Genomic DNA, 25,435 nt, shown 5'->3' with positions numbered 1-25,435 from the left:
TCTAGGATAGAATAATATGCAAGTTGCTCTAGGGTTCCTTAGTTTTATATTGATCTTACCTTGATCTGGGTTTTAGTAATATTTATCTCTATCCTTTATTTGCCAGTTATTTATTAGCTGGTTTCGGCATCTCACATACCTCCTGCAACAGATTGTGTGCTGAGACCATATTGTATAATACACCTAACATCTTAAAAGTAGTTTCCCACTTTTAGGAAAGAAGAAAAGTGAGAGAAGTTATATACATTAACTAGGTTGGAGAAAAAAAATCTTGATAAAGGATTAGAGAATCTAGAGAGGTTTTATTCAGTTTTCTTGCCAAAGAAATTAAAAGTACTGATTGATTGTAATGTCTGTGTACTCTTGTACATACAAAATCATTTGCTATAAGTGTAAGGGAATCCTAATGAGTTATACTTTAGCTATGTGGGATTTAGAGATATCCCACTAAAAATATTATGTCAGAATTTGGAACCAAAGGACAAAGGCGAGAAGTCAACATTCTATTACCTGTCGTGTATTCTTGTTTATCACATTATCTGACCTGAACATTATTGAGGCTGCACTGTGTTTCACACAAATATTTTATCTCTCTAAATAAGATAAATATAAGATCCGTGTCTAGTTTATCTTTGATTTCCTTGAAGTACTTAGCATAGTGTGTTACACATGATAGGTTAGAAATATACATTTGCTCATTCACCAAGAAGACTTGCAAACATTCATCAGGGCATCTCAAGCTCAGCAGGACTGACAGTTTGGATGGAAAAATTCTTTGTTGTAGGAGCTCCCTAACATAATGCATGGTATATTCTGGCCTTTACCTACTAGTATAAGTAGGATTTTCACTCTCCAGGTAGTGACAATTAAAATGTATGGGGGTGCATGTCGCCATCAGGTGCAACGTCAGCCTTGGTTAAGAGAGTCACTGTTTAGGTAGATATAGGATTGGAGATGTCCATTTAGGAGTCATTCGATAATAGATCATACTTTGAGTCTCATTTCCCAAAAAAAGAAAGATTGAGAAGAACTAGCTGATGGCCAAGGTTGAATTAAGGGTAGGAACTAACAGAAAAAAATTACTTACTGATTCTAAATTCTCTTACTATTATTTGTACAATATTAACGCAGCAACATCTAATATAAATATGTGAACTACAAAACTTTATGTTTTCTAGCAATCACATTAAAGATATTAAAACATCCATGACATTAGTATTCATATTATACATTACTTAATCCCAAATAACAAAAACATCACCATTTGATGAAGCTGGAAGATCCCAGCCTCAATCCCAGCCTGGGTAATTTAGAGATGTTGTGAGACCTTGTCTCAAAATAACAAATAGAAAAGGTTATGTACATAGCTGGTACTAAGGCCCTGGATTAGATTCCCCATACCACTTACATAAACAAACAAATAAATAAAAATTTAAAAAAACAATAACAAAGAAAGAAAAATCACCAAAATCACACCATTTGAATTTTTAATCACTATGTAAATATTGATGAGATATTTTTGTATGAAGTTTTGGAAACTAGTATGTATTTTATACTTAGATTTTACATTTAGAGTGCATCTCCACTTGTATTAATTTCAAGAGCTCAGAACCCACATGGGTCTAGTGGCTGCATTACTGAAAAGGAACATTCAGTCAACTTAAATGAATGTTTTCTTGTCCCTTTAATTCATATCATTACATTTTTCATAACAGTGCTATTATGATGGCTGTTGGACTTATCTGGAATTTCTTATGAATTTACTTTTTACTTGATAAACAGCAGAGATCGCCTCTTTGATATAGTTTCATAAGCTTTGACAGATGCATGGTGTCCTACAACTATCACAACGATCGGGATGCAGAAAATCTTCACCTTTGAAGGTTCCTTTTGTGCTAGTCTTTTACAGTCAGCTTCTCCCTCACATCTAGTTCATATATGTCTGTGCATATATGTACATATGAATATGTAACTATAGATACCTATGAATAGGACTCTCTTCTTTACCAAAAATGAATTTAAAGAAAATGAGAGGTGGGTAACAGGAAGACAGTTAAGGAAGATGCACCCCTTGACATTTGGGAATATATTCTTTTCAAAAGCTCATTTGCAATTATAGCTCTGCTTGACTTGAAGTCACACAAGCCCACTCAGAGAGGGGGACATGTGCTGTCCCTCCCCCCACATTCATCTGTCATTCCTCTGCAGGTTACAAGAATAGGAAGTCCTCTCCCAGAATACTCCGTATGACAGATGGCAGAATTACACCAGGAGAGACCCAGAAGAGGAACTCAAGCAAGGACGCCACAGGTGGGAGCCCTTCCTCACACAAGGGACTAAAGAGGTCCCCATCGGTTCTCGGTCTTCTCTACACTTCACTTTCAGGACACTTGAATTTCTTTATCTACTCTTGTCTTCCTTGCTGCATTGAGAAAGGAAATCTATGAGCATTAGCCTTTCCGTGCATGTGCAGATCCTGTGGTGGATGGGCCAGGACCACTGTTCTCGTCCAAGTGTGCATTGACCTGAGTTGTGCCAAACTCGACGAGAGCAGGAATCTTTGGGCCAACTGACAGCAGTGGCTCTGGCTTTGACTTAACTCTCAGCATTTCCATTCTGTTCAAAAAGCCCAGGAAGCAGATGGGAAGAAGCATGTGGGAGCACCTCCCTCACATATATGTCACCATTGGCATCCAGGTTGGGAAGAGGAAGGTCTCGTTCCAGGAGCACAGCCCTACTGTGCTGCCCTCAGAATCACGCTCCGGAAATAGAGTTTGGCAAGTTGCTCAGACCCCCACGGAGACACACAACACACATGCAAGCACCTCACTCTTCGTTTGTCTTGTGGAACACTTGTCTCTGAAATTTGCAGTTGTAACAATGCAATAGTGTGCTGCAGGATGTCCGTTCTCAGACTTCTCAGCATTCTGCGAGCTTCTAACCTCTTTACCCCTTACATAAAGTATAAAGTTTTCCCCCAAAATGAAGAGGTTGCAATAACATAGAGGCATTGACCTGAAAATATAGGCATTACTTAGTCAAATACAATACTCTGAGTAACTACTTTGTAAAAGTAAAGTAGAAAAGCAATTCAATCAAAGCAAAAAAAGTTCTTTTAATCTCATCTCTCATTCCTCCTGCAATCTCCCAACAATATGTTTATACTGGGAAATCTGGAGATCGTCTAAAACCTACCTATCTTCAATAGGTGACTATTGGTTAGTTTGTCTAAATCATTCCGTTTACCATACAGTCCAACCAAGTCAAGTGTCCTTATTAACATGTGTTTTATTTTATTTTATTTTATTTTGAGACAAGGTCTTACTATGCAGTTGAGACTGACCTTGAACTCACTATGTAGCCCAGGATGGTTATGAACTCACAGCGATCCTCCTGCCTCATCCTCCCAAGTGCTGGGATTACAGGCATGTGCCACCACACCCAGCTAACATGTATTTTAAAAGGGAAAATGTCTTATTTGCTGGATCTTGGTAGGCAAGAAAAAAAGAGGAATTACTTTGTGTTTACAAATTCCCATGTTTTATATTTCCTAAGGCACTTAAGAGACCCAGTATACAGGGCAGTCTGTATCTGAGGAATCTGAGAATGCTGGGGAGGGCAGAGCCACTCAGCGGAAGGAGCCTGGATCCCTGCTTCAGTGTCGAGCAGAACCTGCGTTCCCAAGCCACTAAGCCACATTGGATCAATAGGTAAGCAAGAAATAAGATCTATGAATCACTGAGCTTCAACTTCTGGGGTTGTTTGAAACCTCACATTTTATTTTCTAATCAAAACAAACACCAACCACCTGGTTCCTGATTTTCCCTACCCCTGACCTCAAGGTAGGTTAACAATACCAGGTGCTTTTTGGGTTGGATATAATTGTGAAGGATATGATGCTTACAGCTTTTTTGGGTGACCAGGGCTGGTCTACTAAGTTGTCCTGTTTTACTACTGTCCAGTGTGTTCCTGTCTAATATTCATTTGCTTGGTTTGATCTAAGCGGGGGGATATCAGAGACAATAAATCGAGTCTTCTGATAGCAGTGGGATGAATGGCAGTTACACACTTGTGGAAACCTAAGTAGTGGTGTGCAGGTTAATGCATAACAACTAGTTCCCTGTGGGAATCATACGCAGATAGATGTATGAGCAAATTATTAAAGTTAGTTATATTAATATATAGCATACAGTGTATAAAAATAATAGTAAAGTGTACCTTACTTTTACTGTGTTTTATAGAGACAATTGATACTTTTCATTGACTTTGTTAAACTTTTGCATCCAAAGCCAACCTACTGTTGCAATTCAACCTTGATTTAACAAATTGAGTTGCCTGCCAGCTGCAAATTCTTTCTAATGTATTTGTCCTTAAGTCTGATATATGAGCTGCTGTTTGTTAAACTATTTCTCATCCTCAAACAAATTATATTAATTAAACTGAAACTTCTTTCAACTTTGGCTCCATATATTGGCACTTCACTCATTTATCAATTTATATTTATATATTTTTATTTATCAGATTTTTTGCTGAGTTGAATAATTATTTTTGAGGACTGGATATTTTCTCAAATTTTTATGCTACTCACAGTGTAGGAGCTTTACAAATGACACCCCTTTCTATGTTAAAGCTCTATTATTACATTTTCTTAAAGGCTAGATTAGGGACTGGGAAAAAGATTTCTTAAAGAGCTAAAAATTCAATATTTTATTTTTAAATAAATGTATGATCTTTCACACTGCTATTCAACTATGCAGTTGCAGCACAAAAGCAGCCATACACAATCTATCAATAAGTGGGTATGGTTGTTTTAAATAAACTTTACCAAAACAGACCAGAGACTGAATCTGGCCCACTGGCTATAGTTTACCAAACTTTACCTACATAAGCAGAAAACAGTAAACCCAACCTTGACTTGTTGGGATTGTGAACTTGTGTGTTGTGAATACTGCTAACATGCCAATTTCAGGTTCTGGAAGTGACATCCCTAACGCTGAGTTAGGAAGAGACGCTCAATTGCCAAGCATTTGCACCATACCAATGACACAGGCATTACCACAGGAGTGTAGAAAGTGCTGCAGTGTAATAAAAGGGGGCATTGACATCTAGTATTTATCTCCTTAGTTTGCAAAGTAATTTAGTTTTAGACTGCAGAATTTCGTTTTTAATAATGGCTGCATTAAACTACGTGCAGGCAAAATTTCTGAAAAATTTTTAATTGGGTTTCACAAGACGGCATGAGCATCTCCCAGGTCACCAGTTGATCATGGACAGTATCTCTTCATGGAAAGTGCATCAGGATAGGGGCATATCTTGCAACAACATATTTTCTCCCATGGCACAGATTTTTTAGAGAGTATTATTGAACCAATTAGTTTGGTCAGTAGGTAAGATCTCAGCACTTAAAGCTCAAAGCACCTATCATTTCTCTCTCTCATGCCCAAAATCATTACAGATATGTTAGATATTTTATTATTTTCTTTATGGGTACATTTTAGGTATGTAATACAATTCCACTCATCATTGGCATTTTGTACCTTTACATTGATGTATCTTGGTTCTTATTTTTTCCCCATTCCCCTGGCCTCGCTTCACCCCTTCCACCCTCCCCTATTTACAAAGACCTTGTTTCCATTTTTTTCCTTTTCTCTTATTTTTCCTTTTCCCTTCTTACCTTTTCCCTACCCCTCCCACTTCCCCTACACCTTTGGACTTTTCTTCCTATTTCACAATATCAATTTTACATTTTGATCCTTATTTACACTTTTAGTTTTTCACAACAGAGAAACTATTTGGTATTTACACATGTGTGTCCTATTAATTTCACTTATGAGTATGTCCTCAGAGTGCAACCACTTAGCTATAAATGGCTCTAGCTTCTGTTATATATTTTAAAGGAAAATATACTCAATGATTTAAACTCATCTTTAGAGTATTTGTAATGAGATATCACCTGAAATTTTTTTTATGTACAGCTTTTTTGTTATCTTTTAAAACACCCTCCAAGTTCGAGTACTCAAAGACTGAAATGTAGATGTATTCCATCAAAAGGCACCGTAAGAGAATGTCTCTATATAAGGTGACAGACATGGTTCAATAAAAAGGAGGTCAACATTACAATCAGAAAGATGTAGGTTAAAGTCAGTACTTTGAAGGGTGCTAATTTATCTAACCTCCCTAAGTCTCAGTTTCCTATTCTGTAAAATGGTTCATAAAGTTGTTTTGATGCTTATATGAGAGAAGAAATTGTGTGAAATACCACAATGCTCAGCTCATTATAAAACATTCAGTAAATAGCCACTATTTTTGTGAAATGTTCATATTGAATTACATTTTCTAATCAATGGTAATTATCATAGTGATTTAAACACCAATGATTCACACCTTTAGCATTTCCACATGTTGAGTTGGAGCCCTGTATTCCAGTGTATACATCCTTCTTGCCATATAGGGGTACAGCAGTTGTACTAAACAAAATTTCCCACTTCTATGAGGACAAACTGGTAGTTGCCAATTGCCCATGTGGTAGACCAAACTTCTACACACACTTTGAAATAGCTATAAGAGACCAATTGCAGCATGCTACCACTTGAAGACAATATAGTGGCCTAGCTTCTCAACGATTTGCCCAACCTACTTGGTAAGGCTAACTGAGCTATTGCCTTTTCCTGTTCTGTCTCTGATGCAGTAGTGGTGAATTAAGATGACAGAGCCTACTGCCCTTTGCCTTCGATGGTAGCTTTCTAGACTACCTATACAGTTGCTGCTCAAATAACTGTTTTTAGTATATGTGCTGCTGAAGCAACCGTGCTCAAATCACTTTTTAGTGGTATTTCTCTTATTAGGGACAATATATAGTAAAATAAGTTCCACCTCATACACTTGTGAGTTCCCAGCCAGTACTCAGAGTGTGGAGGTATGTACTGGTATTGCCGTATGCTGTCTATTCCCTGGGACTATTTTATTTTACTTTATTTTTATTACATTTATTGGTACATTTTAGGTATACAGCAGAGTTACATTCATCATTAGGATCTTGTAGCTTTACATGATATATCTTTGTTCTTATTTTTTTCCCCAATCGCCTGCCCTCGCTTCACCCCCTCCACCCTTCCCTATTTACAAAAATTTTGTTTCCATTTTTCCTTTTCTCATATTTTTTCTTTTCCCTTCTTTCCTTTCCCCTACCCTTCCCACTTCCCCTACTCCTTTAGCCCTCACATTGTCAATTATACAATTTGAACCTTATTTACACTTTTAGTTTTTCACACCAAGAAACTATTTGGCATTTACATGTGTGTCCTATTTATTTCACTTAAGAGTATGGCCTCAATATGCATTCATTTAGCTATAAATGACTCTAGTTTCTTGTTCTTTATGGCTGAGTACTCCATTTTATAGACAAACCATATCTTCTTTATCTAGCCTCCAGTTGATGGGCAATTGGGCTGTTTCCAAGTTTTAGCTATTACAAACTGTGCCACTATAAACATGGGTGAGCATATATCACTGTGGTATGATTCTTTCAATTCTTTTGGAAAGATACCCAGCAGAGGGATGGCTGGGTCAAATGGGACCTCTAATCCTAGTTCTTTGAGGTATCTCCATATTGATTTCTATAGTGGGTGCACCAGTCTGCACTCCCACCAACAATGGAGAAGGATTCTTTTCTCCCCACAGCCCTGCCAGCATTTGTTATTGGTTGATTTCTTCACAGCAGCCATTCTTTCTGGGCTGAGGTTGAATCTCAGCATTGTTTTAATCTGCATCTCTTGAATGGTCCCTGGGTCCATTTATGTCCTATGATTTTTAATGGTGATTAAAACAGCTATGTAAACAATTTGTTTCATTACTGTGCTTCAAACTTTTGCAGATTGCACTGAAATGACTTAAAGTATAGATTTTTATTACATTTTATCATAACATAGATACCCCATGGCAGTTAGCAAAACTCATATCCCTAACTGCTCTAAGAGTTGCTGATGACATTAAGTCTATGGCAAAATTGATGACCAAAAAAAAAAAAAAGAACTTGGTATATTTGATGAAAGTATTTTCTTCATCATTCTTAAATTACATAGTTAAAACATGTGCTTTGATTTGCTCAAATAAATAAAATAAGTCACTAAATCCAATATTGTCCAAAGAGCTTCCTGAAAGAACGAAATAAATAACTTTCTTTCTTCTTATTGCTTTTATTTCCTTTTATCCTTCAAAGAATGTATATTTAAATATGACTTCTATATTGTGGTAATCAGGCATCTCACAGCAAGCTACTTCTCCTGAACTATTCGGTTGCCTTTTCTCTGTTTATATTTTAATTCTCCAGTCTCAATCACTACCAAAGCCTTTAATATTCCTTTGCTTATGGAGATTTTTTTGTTGGCTTTTTGAGACAGGGTCTTGCTATGTAGTTCAGGCTGGTTTGAACTCACTAGGTATCTTTGCTGGCCACAGAGTCATGGCGATCCTCCTGCCTTATCCTCTCAGGTGCTAGGATTACAGGCCTGTGCCATCATATCTGGCCAGCTAGGGAGATTCTACAGAGTGGAAACTATGGAAGTACAACATGAATCTCATGGATTTGTACAGTTGATATGTGTTGATATTTTAATTTTTGAGAAGCCCGTCGCTTTTCCTGCTTTCTCTGAATGCTAAATGCCCAGAAGAGACTAAACGGGGCTTCCCGGAGGCTAATGGGGAAGGAGCAGCCCTGTGAGAGACACTTGTCCTCCGCAGTAGGCTTGATGAGACACTGGCATTTCGGTTTGTGCAAAATCTGCTTCGGGAGCTTCGGAGCAGAACTGGGTCGCTCAGCCCTGGGGACACCAGAGGAGAGCTCTGGGGTTTCAGGAGCTCCTAATGTGGGCAGTGTGGTGAAAAGCACAGGGAAGGAGCTACTCTCCAGAGAAATTCTGTCCTGGGCAGCTCTTTTCCTATCTTCTCAGGTAGAGGAAATCTTATCTCAGCAAAACAGACAAACAGAAGAAGATAGATTGACAGAGACAGACAGACAGACAGGGAGATTTTTTTCATTTCTCCATGAGAATAAAAAGATTTGAAGACACAGATATAATCTATCCATCTTTCTTTCTACTCATACAAAACAATTTATGTGAGCTCCATGTAGTGCATGCACACAAGCATCTGAAAGGATAAGAAAAGAAAGAAACATACAGAAAAAAATCATGCAGTTCAAAATAGTGTGTGTGCTGAGTTATCAGAGGAAACATCCTGTGATAAACAGTCATGCACCGAGCGAACTCAAGGAAAAAAGCTGTTTTTAAAATCTGCTTTGTGCTCTCAGTGGATTTCATAAGATATTATATAAATGAAAAAGAAACAATTTGAACACAGAGAAGATTACTTTCAGGGAGAAGCCATTACACCAAAAGTGACAGAGTGGAGAATGTCAAGGGCAAAATAAATAGTAAGTCAAGAAATTAGATAAACAATTGGAGACAACCCCTTTGAACTCAGAACAAAAATTGCAAGTAATGACGATAAGAAAAATACAAAAGGCCAAAAAAAAAAAAATCCAAGAGATGTTATACAAATAAAATAGGGCAATTTCTTATACATTTTTCAACAGAAAAGCAGTAACAGGAAATAAGATATATGTATGCTTCTCTGTGTCTGTATGGCAAAGGAGAGGGTTGGTGGAAATGACTAAGGATAATCTGACTTCATATAGAATATCAACAAATAGAAAAATATATTTTACATTTTTAATTTTACTCTCAGAATTAGTGCACATTAAAATTTTATCGCCAAATATATCCAATTTTGCTTATTTCATATCACTGCAAAAAGAGAATATATTTCAGAGTGCTTTCTGCTACTTGTATTAGCTCTGAAAAGAGCTAAAAAGATGGAGTAAATTTAAAATATATTATTAAAAGTTCTAAGTAAACAATATATAAGTAGTATATTAGCATTATATGAATGACTACTTCCAATGTTAAGGAAGCATGGAATTCACTTTTGCCCAATACATTAGAATCCTATTGTTGATGGCCCTGTCAGAGAGGGAAAAGTAGTCCCAGGGTCTGCACAGGCTGAGGCAGGTGATAAATTATCTGTGATTCTACTCCCCCGCCAAAAAAACATAACAAAACCCTGAGATTCCAAGCAGACACACACTCAAGGGTGAGGGTGAACTACACTGGAGGAGCTCAAGGGGACGCTCATATCGCTTAGAGTTCTTTGCCAATAGATGGCAATATAAAGTTTTGAGTTTGGTTTTAGACAGTCATGGAATTCTAGTTGCTACAGTTGTCTTAGAATAATAAAAATTAATTTTCTCAGGAAGGAAGTACCTGTTCTATAAGTCTCAAGTAATTGTTGCCAATGTTTTTCATAGGCAGTGTGGCACATGACTGACTACATTGATATAATCAAAGATGGATCAAATATCCAACAAAACTAATCTTCATAAGCAAATGAAGAAAATCAAACATAAAAACAAAAAAACCTCAAGAGATGTTATGTAATGGCACTATTAGACAACTATAAAATAACTGGAGGGCCGGGGATTTAGCTTGGTTGTTTTGTGGTCCTGAGTTCAATCCCTGGTACCAAAAACAAAAACAAAAACAAAACAAAACAAAAACCCAAAAACTGGACCATGTACAAAGAAATGCTATTTAAGCTTAAAGATATAGACATAATAGAAAAGTATTAGAAATGCAACATTGTACATTTTTAAATAACCAGAAAAATATTCTATAAATTGCAAAGAATTTCATCTATTTAAAATCACTTAACAGCATATTAGACATACCATAAAATAATTACTGACTGGAAGATAAATTAGAATAAGTTATCCAGAGAATAGCACAATGAGACAAAACTAGGTGTATATGGAAGACTAAGAGTCATAGAAGATAGAGTAAGAAATTTTAATATCTATCGATCCAGAATTCAAGAAGGAGGAAAAAGTTGAATGACAGAAACAAGACGTATGTGAGGAATCAGTCAATAGCAAATTAGAGTGAAGATAGCACTGGTAAGTAAGTTGACAGATCAACAGAAATACCCACACAGAAGGCACAGAGAGATGAAAGAATTGAAGTTACCCAATAGCATCAGGGATCTAGCACGAAGCATGAATATATAACCTACAGGTAATTATAGTTCTACAGACAGAGGACAAAAGAGATAAAGCAAGATCAATAGTTTAAAAGTTGACAGCTAAGGGTTTGCCAGAAATGATAAAAGACACTAGTGCACAGATTCCATAAATCCAACGAATCTGAAATGAGATATATGAAAAATCTCACATTTAGACAAATTACAGAGAAACTACAGAAAATCAGACAAGATCTTATGAGCAGACAGAGAAGAAAGCTAGATTACCTTGGAAGAAGGTACAGTTTCCCGGAGGCTTGACTTCTCACTGTAAATAACAGAATGTAGGTGCTCCGTGATGGAATGCTTGCCTGCTGTGCATGAGGCCCTAGGTTCAAAAAGAAACAAAAAAGCCAGGCATTGAGTCACATCCTTGTAATCTCAACAGTTAGACACAAAAATGGGGGAAGGGGCTGGGATGGGAATAGGAAGACCCTGAGTTCAATTCTTGATACCACAAGAAAGAAAAAGAAAACACACACACACACACACACACACATGAAAGAAAAAGGGAAAAATCCCCCAAAACTAGAGTTTTGTTGAGTTACATTTGCAATATACATACGCACACAAAATAATTTGCAAGATAGATTTCTATACCCTTTGGAAATGTCTTGTAAGCCTAAGGTGAAATAAATGAAGGTATAGTCAAATTAAATTCAAGAGTTTATGACAGCACTGTATTGAAGGAAAATCAAAGGTGTACTTTAGATAGAAGAAAATGATTCCCGTTGAAAGAGATGAATTGTAAAAAGAAACAAAAAGCAGAGGAAGTGGGAAATATGTGGGTAACTCTAAATGAATTTGCTGTCAAAATAAAAAGGCAATGCTTCTTGGTGCTTAAAATGTATAATTAAAATTGACAAAAACAGCAAAAGATGAGAAGGGTAAGTACAGTAGTTACATCTTTAAAAAAGATCTCTCTATTCAAGATGTGAATAAAAATATTAATCAGCATTAGATTTTCATAAATTAACTTACATTTCAATACCCAAAGTAAAAAAAGAATAAAAACAGGATATATAATTTCCAAATACATAGAAGAAAAATATAAAATGCCAAATATAATCATCACCCCCCACATACACAAAAAGAAATCAAGAAATGAGAAGAAGTACAGATGAGCCAAAATCAACAGAAAATATAAAATAAGAGGGTAGATTTGTAGTTGTTAATGAACAGTCTATTACTTTACAGATTCTGTGAAGGGCTATTGTCAGTCTGAATTAGAACAAAGCAAGACAAAATCTAACAAATGTTTGTTTTCATAAGAGATATCTAAATAATACAAAACAAGCAAAAAAGTACTAGAAAGAATGAAAGGGATATTATAAAAGTGTCACTTAAGAAAATTTATATTCTTGAAATAAATGTGTTAGGTATGAATAGAATTTAAAAACTATAAGCTGAATATTCAACTCAAAAGTTGCAACAATAGAGAAATAAGCCCATAAAGATGAAGGAAGAAAATAATAGAGTGAAGAGCAGAAATTAATAAAAATTAAAAGTAATATGCAACTGAAAGTAACAATGCATCTCACCGCTGAAAAAGTCTTGTAAAATTGATAAATCTGATGTGCTTGATCTAAATAAAGAGGAAAGATGATAGAAAGCATAAATAATCAATATCACTACAGATCCCTTAAACATTAAAAAGAATTATAAAAGGATATTATGGTGAGTTAAAGTGAAATAGAAAAATCCATAGAAACAGTTTAAACTGAAAATGCTAACTTAAAAACATTAGGAAACAGAAACAACCTTATAACCATGGAAGACATTGAATCAGTAAGAAAAGTTTTGCACCAAAAGATCTCCTGGCCCTGGGGACCAGTGGTCAATTTGCTGCCTGTCAGCTTCAAAGGCCCCCACCCTGTACATACCCCACCCTCCACGCAGCCTTTCTTGTTAAGTTCTACCCTGGAGATCTAGTATTCTGAGGGCAGAACAAGATGGCAAAGGGCTGTCTGACCCACATTATTTTTTACTCAAACTGGTGTTCCAAGTCTCAGATTTTCATGATTTGTCACTTGTAGCCTTGGACTTTCATTATCACGTCAGATAACCATATGCACTGAAAGAAGCCTATATTCCTGTACACAAAACTATTAAAGCCCGTAGGAGTTTTTTTTTTTTCTTTTGTGATCCTGAGAATTGAGCCCAAGGCCTTCACACTAAGCTACATCCCCAGATCTTTTTATGCTTCACTTGAAACAGGGTTTCCCTAAGGGTTTTGTTTTGTTTTGTTTTTGCTTTGTTTGTTTGTTTGTTTGTTTGAGACAGGGTCTCACTATGCAGTTCACACTGCCCTGGCACTCACTGGGTAGCCCAGGCTGGTCTCGAACTCACAGCAATCGTCCTGTCTCAGCCTCCCGAGTGCTGGGATTATAGGCATGTGCCACGATGCCTGGCTTATTCCCTACATATTTAAACACAGGATGGACTCAAATTTGTGATCTTGCCTCAGCCACCCAGAATACTGGATCACAGGTGTGTGTAGTGCTACCACAACCAGCCTGTATGGTCATCTATGAGCATGGGATTTGTATTGGTCAGCTTTTCCCCTTCCGGAGATACAATGCCCAACACCCTCAATTAAAGGAAGAGAGGTAATTTGCTCACAGTTTCAGCTCCTGGTTGGCTGTCTCCAAGGCAAGAATGCCGCGGTATAAGGGTGTGGGGGAGCAAAGCTGTTGAGATCATGGTGGCCCAGGAAGCAGAGCAGGGGGAGAATAGGAGAGAGGGAGGGGCCCGGACCAGACAGTAGACCCCAGGGCCACACCTCTGTGACTCACCTCGTCACACATAGAAGCATGCTCCACCAATCCCCAGGGCAGACGCAAAGCCACTAAACTAAAACTCCACCTACCCACTATAGGATTATGTGTGACTTTTAGTTTTTCTTGGTTTTACTTATTATATAGTTTTTTAAAGCTCCATTTAAATGATTTCACCTAGCAGTTTGGGATTGAAAAAACAACAATACTTGGGTTTAAGAATTTTCCTAACCCAATAAAAGCAAAAGTTATACCAACTAATTAGTGTTTAAACACTATGTGTGTTTAGATTAAAAATCTCATTGGATTAGAAGTAGCAGCTTTCATCAGCAGAACTAGCCTGTGATAGTTGCAGACTTCCACATACATTCATTCCAAGCCTAATGACGGAGAAAATTGCACTCATAGCCCGGGGGCGGTCGGGAGCATTCCATCTCATTTCCGTCCCAGGACAGAAGTGCCCCACCGTGTAACATTGTCTGAGTTGACTACATCAGGACCAAGAATAGACGGTTAGGAGCTGGCGCGATAGAAAGATTGAGGCCAAGTCATTCTCCAAATATATAAAACTCTTCATTATAAAATAATGCATTAAGAGTGCTATCAGGCCAGTTCAGTCACGGGAGAGAGCTAGTAAGAATTAAAACAAGCATGATGGTATAATCCCAGCACTCTGGGAGGCTGAGGCAGAAGGATCACATGTTTGAGATCAACATGGCCGACGTAGTGAGACCCTGTTTTAAAATAAAAATAAATGAATGAGTAAAAATTAAAACAAAAAAAAAGGCCTGAGAATGTAGCTCATTGCAAAGACCCTGAGTTCAGTCCCAGTACTGAAAGAAAGAACAAGAATTAAAACATTGGCTCGTGGTAGTATTAATATCATTCAGCAGGTCTGCAGCTAAATATCCCTCTACCTTGCTAGAGACTCAGGAGAAGCCTCGCAAGCCTTTGCATAAATTTGTCGCTCCCAGGCTGTGGCATGAAATGCCAAAACAAGAAGCTGCCCAGGTCAAAATGTCATCTCCATGGGGACAGTGATTTGGGGCCCTTTTCTGCTCCTGTCTGTCCCGCCTTGTCTGAACACCCTGACCCACCAACTGATTGCCATTTACTTCCCTCAGTTTCGCCTGGGTATGAATCATCCTGGAGGACACTTTTCTGAGATTCTGTGTGCACTGTTCCCCAGACTCTAACAGAGTGAACTCTATGTTGCACAGCCTGTATTTTGGGTTAAATTATCCCTCTGCTATCTCCCGATTTGCACAAAATTGTTACAAATTCATTTATAAAATTTCAATATACAGAAACATTGTGTATTAATGTTTAATTAGTGGTATAACACCCCAGTAATATCTAATTGTATTCGTTAGTATAGTTATTAATAAATATTAAATGTTTTTCTGTCCAAGATTTTGAAAAAAAACTAAAAAGAAATACAACCAAAATGTTCCAATTGATGATTTGAATCATAAAATTACACAGTTACTTTCTAGATTTTACGAAATAAATGTTAAGTTACTTGGTAGTAACGTTAGGTGAGATTGAATAGGTAGCAAAGCAACCTGATTCATTCACAAAATTCTTTGTAATTATGAATATATAATTCTTAAGATTGTATTTTTATGTGCACATGCAAAAATGTATGTATTTGTAAGTATGTATACATATGTATGTATACCTGTGTGTTTATGTATTCATATTCCTATACATCTGAACGCTTGGAGCTATAAGGACCTTAAAAATAATCTCGTCTCCTTCACAAAATCTAAATTATCTGTTGTGGCCTGTGGTCATTTTAAACCTATTTACATTTTAATTTTCATATTAATCAGCTGATTTGCCTGGGAGAGCAGAGAAGCAGAGAGGCATTTGATATTCGAGCCAGAGGAAACTTACCCAATTCAGACCCCTGCCGGGAAAATGATTAATTTATAATCATAATAAGAGGTGACTAAGGAAATCAAGCCCAATTTTGTTAACAGGTGCCTCTTGAGAGTAATTATGTCTGAACTAGAAGCCAATTTCAAGATCTCTCTTGCCTAATAGGTACATGTTCTGTCCTTGGCAGTGTTTGCACAATCTCAAAGCCAAGCTGGCAATTGAACCATTTTAGTGAAAGTGTCAAAAAATGGTTCATGGAGTCAGTCAACTTCATACTAAACCATCAAATTGGTAGATGTTTTTGCCCTAAACTGAACAGGGGTTTTGGTATCTAAAGGCCTAGTCTTTCTATATGTGATATTTGGGGCTTTCTTTCGCTTTTACATACTGCAAAGTACTTACCAAAGAGACACAGGACTTGTATACCACACTCAAAAATCAATAAGTCAATTTCAGATGGATTGAAGACTGACTTAACTGTTAAAGATAAAACAATAGATTCCAATGTGGGAGAAGATTTTCATGACCCTTAACTAAATAAAAGTTTCTTATATGGACACACACACACACACACACACACACACAGCAAGAAGGAAAACATCAATAAATCGGAAAGGTCTCTTTATCTAAAGATACTATTTAGAGAATGAAAAGACAAGTTACAGGAAGATAACTGCAATATTGTCAATGACAAGGACCAAATATTTAAGAAATGTACAGACAGCCCAAACGAAAGGATACAAGCCCGATGCGGTGGCAAATGCATATAATTCCAGTACTTTGGGAGGCTGAGATAGGAGGATTGTGTGTTTGAATCCAGCCTGGGCAATTTAGTGACTTAGCAAGATCCCATCTCAAGATAAATATGTAAGAAGTGGAGATATGAATCAGTGTGAAGGCCATGGGTTCAATCCCAATACAAAATAAGACACAAGATTTGAACAGGTACTTCGCGTGCACACACACACACACACACACACATGCGCGCGAATACACACATGCGTGCACACAACATCCAAAGGCCAATAAACATATGAAGAGCTACTGTAACGTAATTGGTCATCAGGAAAATGCAAATTGAAACTAAAATAAGATCCCAGTATCCATCTAGGAGAATGGCTGTCATCGGATAACCCACATTACCCAGTGTTGCTGTGCATATGGAGCAAAAGTAATTCTTGTACACTGCTCGTGGGAGGAGAAACTGAGGTAGTGGTTTTCATAGTATCTGTAAAAGCTAGCCGCAGGTAGGTACACTCCCTGACTCAGCAATTTGACTCCTACATACGCTGACATAAACTTTATTTTATTTCATTTTTGGTACCGGGGATCGAACTCGGGTCCTTGTGCTTGTGAGGCAGTTGGTGGAACCACTGAGCTAAATCCCTGGCGCTGACATAAATTTTAAAAAGACATTTACAAAAGCCTTCACAGCAGCTGTATTCATGGTAATCTTAAATTGGAGACAAGCGTCCATGGGTTGTAAAATGGACAGAAAAATTGTAGTATAGCCATATAATGTACTATAAAGTGATGAATGAATGAACTACTCCTGTATCAAATGCCTGGATAAACCTTACAAATATGTTCAAATTCAAACGCATATGGTTTCACTTAAAAAGTACAAAACTCAGCAAAACTAATCTACGATGATTGAGGCTAGAGAAGAGGCTTGTAGGACTAGAGTCTGTTGCAGGCAGCTAATCATGATCTATTTCTCGATGGGGCTGCTAGTTACGTATGTATGTTCACTTTGTTTTAAAAAATCTTTGGATTTTCATTTCTATGCGTTGTGAGCTTTTTTCTGCATCAATAGAAAGCACTTATAAACAAAGAAACAAAGTTAGCACAAATAGGAAAGCAGTATTCTTATCCCATGAAAACATGTTTTTCATAAAAATATGTAGCATGCCTACAGGTTAGATTTATATAGCTCATTAATGAGAAAACCAGTGCAAAGGCAAAACTAGTTCAGACTCATGTTAGAGGAGTAAGGGCTAAAAAGTCTACCAGCAAAGACTTACTGAGATCACTTTTTGAGCTAGGGAAAAAAAAAACCAAAAAACAAACATTTAGTGTCCTGCAGAGCAATAAAAGTAATTTTGGGGCCGATCTGTTGCAGCAGACTGAAATGTTCTTCTGTGGTATTGAGAGCACACAGAGTTATCCTTTGTGCGTATCAGTGCCCTAAACATTCCACTGAGCATCTTGGAGGATTCAGTGTGAGAGGAGGTGGGTTGTAAAGCCTGAATAAATATTTAAACACTTGCCATTACATTAGAGAGGCAAAAAGTTAAAAAAAAAAAAGTTGAAATTCTGTAAACACGGCTTCATATTCCAAATCTTCTATAATTCCTACCGGCCTTCTGCTAGTATATCGGAATTAATTTTTAAAAAACTGCTTGATAAGGAAATGAGGAAGAATATTAACTGCAGAAGCACAGACAGCCCTGTTGATGGTTAGCAGTTTCAGACTGGCACTGGAAGTTTAAACTCTGCATAAGCCAGCCTGAAAGTATTCACAGATATTCACGTGTTTTGCTAAAATATAAATGAGTTACACAGGTTGTGAGATTGCCGTGGAGCCAGCTCACGGATAACCAGACCCATCCTCTAGTTCTCTCGCCTCTCCAACACTGCATGAATCTTCCTGAAAGGTCTGATGATGCCGTGTCACAGATTTATTTTAATTATGAAGTTAGAAGTTCCCCCTTTCTGTATGGTCACAAGCCATAGTCCATTTGGCAATCAGCTGACAATGATGGATCCCTTTCCCCATGGAAGGGATTTTTCAGAGGCTGGATGTTAGGAGCCAGTGTAGAAGAAGTGAGTAGACACAGTTTCGAACTGCTTTGATGGTGGAAGATGATTTTCTAACGGACTGAAATTTTATGCACAGGAGGAGAGGTTGAATCAAAAGTGATGCTGTTTCCCTCTCATGAAATTAGGGTGGCACTGCAATATGCTGAGTTTGTAAAATTTGGGACAGTCAGACCTACAGGTTGGGATCATTAGAAGATCCATTTTGGACTTGTTTATTAAAAAATGTCCAAGGTGGAGATGTTGGGCAAGCAAGTACATATCTGAGCCTCTAACTCAAGAAGATGTCCAACATGAAGGTACAGACATAGGTGTTTTTTGAAGCCACAGCACTGGGTGAAGTTGCCAGCAGGTGTATATAAATAAAGAAAAGGCCTGAGGCCAGAGCCCTGGGATCTCCAAAGTTTCGAGATCTGAAAGATAAGAAGAATAAAGCAAAGGAAATCAAGAAGGGGAAACTACAGACATATCAAAAGAGCTAGGAGATTGGGTCTTAGAACAAGAAGAAAGTTATCAGCTAGGAAGAAAGATGGGGTGAATGTAGTAGAAGGAAAAGTTGCAAAATAGTGAATTGTGACCGAGGAGAGTGTGAGTGGACTTATATATAGGAAGTGACATGGCAACAAGGGTTTCCGTTATTTCTCCGCCCAATGTCAGCTGCTCCGTGCAGGTGGAGAAAAAGCGGAGAGACACATTAACTCAGGGTCCAGAGTTTCTTAGGTGATGGCAGAGGAAAGGAAGGTCACTAACGTCAAATCGTTAGGAACTGTCACAAGACAAGACCAGTGGGCCAGAAACAATAATTTTCTAAGAAAGGTGGGTTTTGTGGTCATAGTGTAAATTAACTTCCACAAGGCAGAGTAATTGGTGGTGGGGTTTGGCGCGTGGGCTTTAAAGACAAAATGTGTGAAAGGAGGAATAAGGCCGACTTGAGGGCCGAGGAGGAGGAAAGCCACCCCACCCCACTAGAGACAAGACTGCATTCAGAGGAAGCCACAGCTGTAGAATAAGAGGTTGAGGACTTGGAGGATTTGTTTCTGAGTAGTCCATTGTCTCACTTTCTTGTCCCTGGGACAAAAATACCAAACCCCTGTAGCTTAAATGAGATTTTTGTCCATGATCACCTGCCTCTGAAGCAGAAATGGTGTGGTAGAAGAGGGAAGACCTGAGGTAGAGGACAGCTGTGCGTCTCATCGATACAGGACACAAGTACTTCAAATAAGCAAAAATACTCCAAACAAGGGAAACATAACTCCCAACCTGCAAGACATCCAAAATTCAAGTTTGTGTTCGCTAACATTGAAGAATGAATTCTAGGTACAACAGAGGCTAAGAGTTAGGGATATTGGGGGAAAGATAGCTTCTGCCTTTGAGTGAAAAGGAGGGAACCCCTGAAAGGGCGTTGCCCAGGGCCTTGTCTTCCAGGAGGTTTTTGTGGAGCAAAGCCACAAGGTGAGGCAGGTATAAAGTGGGACAAAACTATAGTCAACTAATGAGATCCAATAGGAACTAACAAGGTGAGGGTAAGGTGGGACAAAAATATAATCAGCCAATAAGATTATAAGTACAGTCATCCAGGTGATATTGAGTAAATGGGGATTAAAGGGGAAACAAGTCGCATAGCAAGCATAGAATGAACAAGGGATTTCCAGAAAGGGATGGGCTAGGGAGAGAGATGCCTATTTAGAATATCAATCACCACCGTTATCTCTAGGGGAAGTACATGAATGTAGTACTGTTTTTCTTTTTATAATGCTGACATTCAGTGAACCTGTCCCTTTTGTCTTTCTGATTGACTCCTGGGGGGCGGGCCCTGTCTAACTGCCTACAAGATACCTAGTTAATTTAGTTGTCTAGATACTGTGGTGCGGTGGGGAGAGGTAGAGGCAGGGATCACAGTGAATCAGGGACAAGAATGTACCCTTCAAATGACCCACCTCCTAACAGCACATCCAACTCTGAACTCATCACTGGATTTATTGATAAAGTATAGCACCCCATGACCCTAATACCGTCCACACACATCAGAATCGAGGCACATTTTAGAAGTAAAACTTAACATCCATTCAGAGGGCACAGGGGTGAGGTTAGGGGAGCTCACGGAGCTGGGCGTCCACATGCTGAAGAGGACATGGTGGTCTCCACACTATGTAAGCAAACAGGAGCAGCAAAAACGTGGAGTCACTGCCCAGGCCAGCTGCTCCCTGGTGAGGCTGAGGTGAAGGTAGAGAGGCGTGAGCTGGCCAGAGGGCCATCAAGGTAGGCAGGGAGGCCGCAGGAACAGTGCCAGTGGAGGAATAAGCACCCAGCACTGAGCACAGCTACCTCCAGGAGAAGAAAGAAATGTGTGCCAGGAGATCGGAAATAGGCGTCTCAGAAAAGCCTTTTCTCATTATATTACCATATGATCTCTAAGACTTTCAGGTCAGGTGGAAGTTTAATCAGCTAAAAGCAAAAGTTTATGCAGTTTCTGGGTAGAGTGGCCATTGGGGAGCAAGAGAGACACGGGTCCTTTTGCAGGGGGCTGTGAAAGGGATGGGATTTTCAAGCTCCCTTTCCTGTTTGTGTAAAAAGTTCGGCTTCCTGGCAAATACGACTGGAGAAACTGACTGTTGGTCAAGGGGGGTCCATGGCACATGGACACCGCCTGCTGTGTGTCCGGGTCATCAGGGCCCATGTGGAGAAGCAATATCCTGCTTCTGCAGGAGCAAGGCAGCTGTGATAGATGGCAGGGAAGGAAGGCAGCCAAGTTCAGATGTTCCCAAGGCTGCCGCTGCTGCAAGTGAAACAGCATGAAGCCTAATGGGAAGTGGGGAAAAAAGAAAACTCAGCCAAGAATAGAAAACTGCACTTTAAGTGGATAATGGATAAGGAGATTGCTCCTGTCCTAGGATGCTCTTCTCCAAAGAGTCACCTTTTAAGTGATTTGATTTCACCACTAAACTGTTTGCCCATAAGATAAGTGCTCAGATTAAGGCAGAAGGGGAGTAGCCCTGGAAGAGATTTATGTTTCAGGCTTTTAGATCCCATACAGAAGAAGAAGAAGGAAAAAAAAAAAAAATCAAGAATCTATTTCTTTCACCTACCAGGACGATGTTTTCCTGCCTGCACCTAATAGCTGCTGGGAGAGCCCAGTCCTGAATCAGTATCCAATCTGGATCACTTTCCTGAAAGCTGATTACTTGGAAGCCAGAAAAGGACAGCTCTGGAGAACTACTGACATGAAATCAGAGCATTTCTTTACTGAGGTGGCGTACTTTGGCTCCCCTACTCCTGCCCCAAATCAGAAGACACTTTGTCTATATCTTCTTAGGCTGGCTGGAAATCTTCGGATTTTAAACCTTTGTTTAGCTTCCCTAGGGCTCTGTTATCTCATCTCTGGGAAGCAAGGTCAGTGTTGATGGTGGACATTAGTATGAAGGAGAGAGGATGATCTTCAGGGTGCAGGGCAGGAGCTGTTTCAGTAGCCACAGTGTTTACAAGGCCTTGACTGCTGTTGTGGGGAGTGCACAGGAGAATGAGTCCCACAGGGTCCAAAGACAGTGCTCTCGCCAAAAGTGCAGACCTTATGAATTCCTCCCGAACACTGGATGCTGCATCTCCCCACTGTTTGTGATGCAGCTGCCCTAGGAGGATCCAGTATGTGGGACGCCAGACCCTTATTTCACATCATCTGCAGGAAACATCTAAAAAGATTTAATGTCTTCCTGTAAAAATAAAATAACAGCAGAAATTATGTGAAAATTTCTACTATTTTGGCTGGATGAAATTATTTTGATTATGTCAAAACAACATGAGACGAAGAACAGACCAGAAGGCATTTTTGAAATAGATATTCCAATTGGTAGAGCTTCTAGGACCATTATACTTGAAATATTTGGATTCTTTCTTGGATGTGACCCTCTCCTGCTTTCTTTCTTACTTCACTACTATTTCTTGTCAGCCTAATGTACTCCTTTCTTCTCCAAGAGCCCAAGCCTTCCTTTCTCGGCTCTCCTGATAGTATCTCTAGCTGCTTCCTGTGAGAACAAAGGAATCTCATGATTCCAAGAGTCAGCCTTGTTCTGTTGATTCCCAGTTTAACATTTGCATTCGAACTCCACGAAGAGACGAACTGAGCCCTCCAGCTACCAAGCAGCATCTCCCAGTGGCTAAGTTGCACCTCCGTCTCAGCATGTTCAAGCCAGGATTTCTGATTTCTTTATGTCTTATTCCACACTCCAGGGAGACTCATTTTGGTAAAGAACATTCAGCCTTTGACCAGGCCAAAAAAAACAGACTATGAATCACCCTTGATTCTCACCTCTTGCAAACCAATCCCTGGAAAGCGGTTTTGCCCTATTTTCAAATTATATTCTCTGTACAACTACACGTCCTCTTTCTTTACGTTGCCAACATCTCTCCTGGACTGTGCCAGTGTCCCTCTCTCTAAACTCCCTGCTATGGTTTGCATATGAAATGGCCCTCAAAGACTCTTATTGAGGATTTGGTCCCCAGCGCAGCAGTTTTCAGAGGTGGGGCATAGAGAAGTGGTTGGATGAGGATAAATGAACCTCATCAGTGGATCCATTGATGAGTTCAGAGCTAAAAGGGAATTTAGGAAGTGGGTCCCAGTGGAAGAAAATAGATTGTGGGTGTGCCTTTGAAGGGTACATCCTGTCCTCCACACCTTCTGTTCTCTCTCGCTCTGCTTCCTGTCTACTACGAGTTGAACATCTTTCCTCCACCATGACGTCCTGTCTCGCCTCAAACTAAAAAATACTGGAGTCAGCTGATAATGGATTGCAATTCTTGAAATTGTGAGCCAAAGTAAACCTTACCTCCTTTTAGTTGTCAAAGCAATTGACACGCTCCCCAAATCACACTTGACTTCCTCAGTGATATTCTCGACAAGTCACCCAAGTGATCAAGCAGAGCCAAACAAAACAAGTGATCATCTCTCTAGCTATAAACCTAACCTTGTCCTTCATATCCTTTGAATTTTTTCAAATCTTTTCTTCTATAAGCCTCATAGATCAGTATTCTTGAGATCCCACCCCAGTCATTTTCTACCTACCCTTATATCTCTTACGGTTCTGGACACTACCTGGAATTATATTATTTTAGTTTACCAGACATAGATTATTTTTTGTGTATGTCTATCCCCAAGCCCTCAAAAGTGCCTTAGCAGTAGGCTCTCAATGACTGTAAGTCAAAAAAATGGCCATGAAAGAGTGGCTTACTGTGCTAAATATATAGAGCGCCTAGAGAATAGCAAACAATCGTCAGAGGAATAAATGGATATACCCAGGACATTTATAAAAAGGAAAATGTGATAGGCTTTACAAATGTGTATCAAAAGACTAGTATTATTAGTAGTTATATAAGTGTACATTAAAATGCTGAGATAACATTTCTGTTCATAAGATTGGTATCGATTAAAATTACTAATAATATTCATGGCTGAAGGAAATGTGAGAAAACTGTCATTATTTTACACTGCTAAAAAAGTTAAAATTGCTGCTAAAGTAATCTGGTAGTAAATGTTAATGTGAAAACTACTCCTTTGTAGCAGTTTCCTTGGAGGGAATCCATAATATAGAATCAGAATCACATAGATTAAAATTTATGCAGAATTGTTTGTAGTACACAAAAGAATGAAAATTTTAAAGTCCTTTAATAGAAAGATTGAAAGCTTTATGATATGTCCATAAAATAAAGTATCATGCAGCTGCTGAAAAGAATAAAGTAACTATGCATAGTAATTTCAAGAGATATCCAATTACCTTAATGTTGAAAACGGGAAGTTAAAGATTAATGTATGTAATGTATCCATTTTTTATAAAAACAAAAAGCAAACAACAAAATGTGGATGTGTGTGTTTGTGCTTGCACAGCATACACAAGAAGGTTGAAATATAATCATATAGCATTGTCTCAGAGCAGGAAATGGTAGAATGAGAGAGAGGTGTTACTTTTTCATTATATGTCTTGTATATTTTATATGAAACCTAAGATAAGCATGTTTTTCACTGTTCAAAGTAAAAATTCATATTCTATAGAATTTAATTTAAAAGTATTTACTTGTAGAAAAATAAAATTAGTAAGCCACTTGTTCTCTTTGGTTATACAGAATATGTGAAGAAATTTTTTTAAAAATTTCAACAAGGAGTTTTACATTTTTTATATTAAATCCAAATTAGAATATGGTAATAGACCTGAAAATCTTGATAAAAAGTTCAGTAGTATAGAAAATATAAATTATCACAATGAGAAAAGTATAGAGAACTTGTACAAATAATAGAAAATGAAAAAGTTATTAAAGAAAAGTTACTTCTCCAAAATCTAAGCCCTGATGATTTTAGCAGTAAATGCTCTTAAACAGATGATTCCAGTACCAGAAAATAGGCCAGGGAAGAAAAAAAAACTATAAAGTTGTTGTATACATTCCATTGAAGTAGAAATATATGGATATGTGTATATTAAATACATTCACACATGTGCAAACATATACTGTGAGGAAGAATACATCTATCACCTTGCTCTGAAAAAGATGTGAAACTAGGGAACTAGAAACAATGTTGGAAAGAAATAGCAGATGGGATCAGAAGGTGGAGAAACCGGAGAAAGACAAATATTACACACAGAATGGAAATGTGCAGACCCAAAACATTTTTCCCATAGGTGCCTTGGGCCATTGAAGTTTAGAAGGGCTCATGACCTTCACTGAGCATAAACTGACTTTGAATTCTGTGTTAAAAATACAACTGTTTGGGGGCTGGGGGATTTAGCTCAGCGGTTCGGTGGCCTGAGTTCAATTCCCGGTACCAAAAAAAAAAAAAAAAA

General features: G+C 38.3%; 1 long non-coding RNA gene across 1 annotated transcript in view; it reads left to right on the top strand.

The window, feature by feature from the left end:
- Nucleotides 1-25,435, top strand: part of LOC117285116 — a 58,949-nt gene that overhangs the window by 24,411 nt on the left and 9,103 nt on the right. Inside the window, exons 3-4 of the long non-coding RNA XR_004516089.1 lie at nucleotides 2,209-2,310; nucleotides 3,556-3,710. This is a non-coding gene — a long non-coding RNA (uncharacterized LOC117285116). The remainder of the gene's footprint in view (nucleotides 1-2,208; nucleotides 2,311-3,555; nucleotides 3,711-25,435) is intronic.

Source organism: Fukomys damarensis, unplaced genomic scaffold, assembly GCF_012274545.1.
Source record: "Fukomys damarensis isolate Sample0158 unplaced genomic scaffold, DMR_v1.0_HiC HiC_scaffold_6, whole genome shotgun sequence".
In the NCBI taxonomy this organism is placed as follows: Eukaryota; Metazoa; Chordata; class Mammalia; order Rodentia; family Bathyergidae; genus Fukomys; species Fukomys damarensis.
This window is presented reverse-complemented; position numbering and strand designations above follow the sequence as displayed.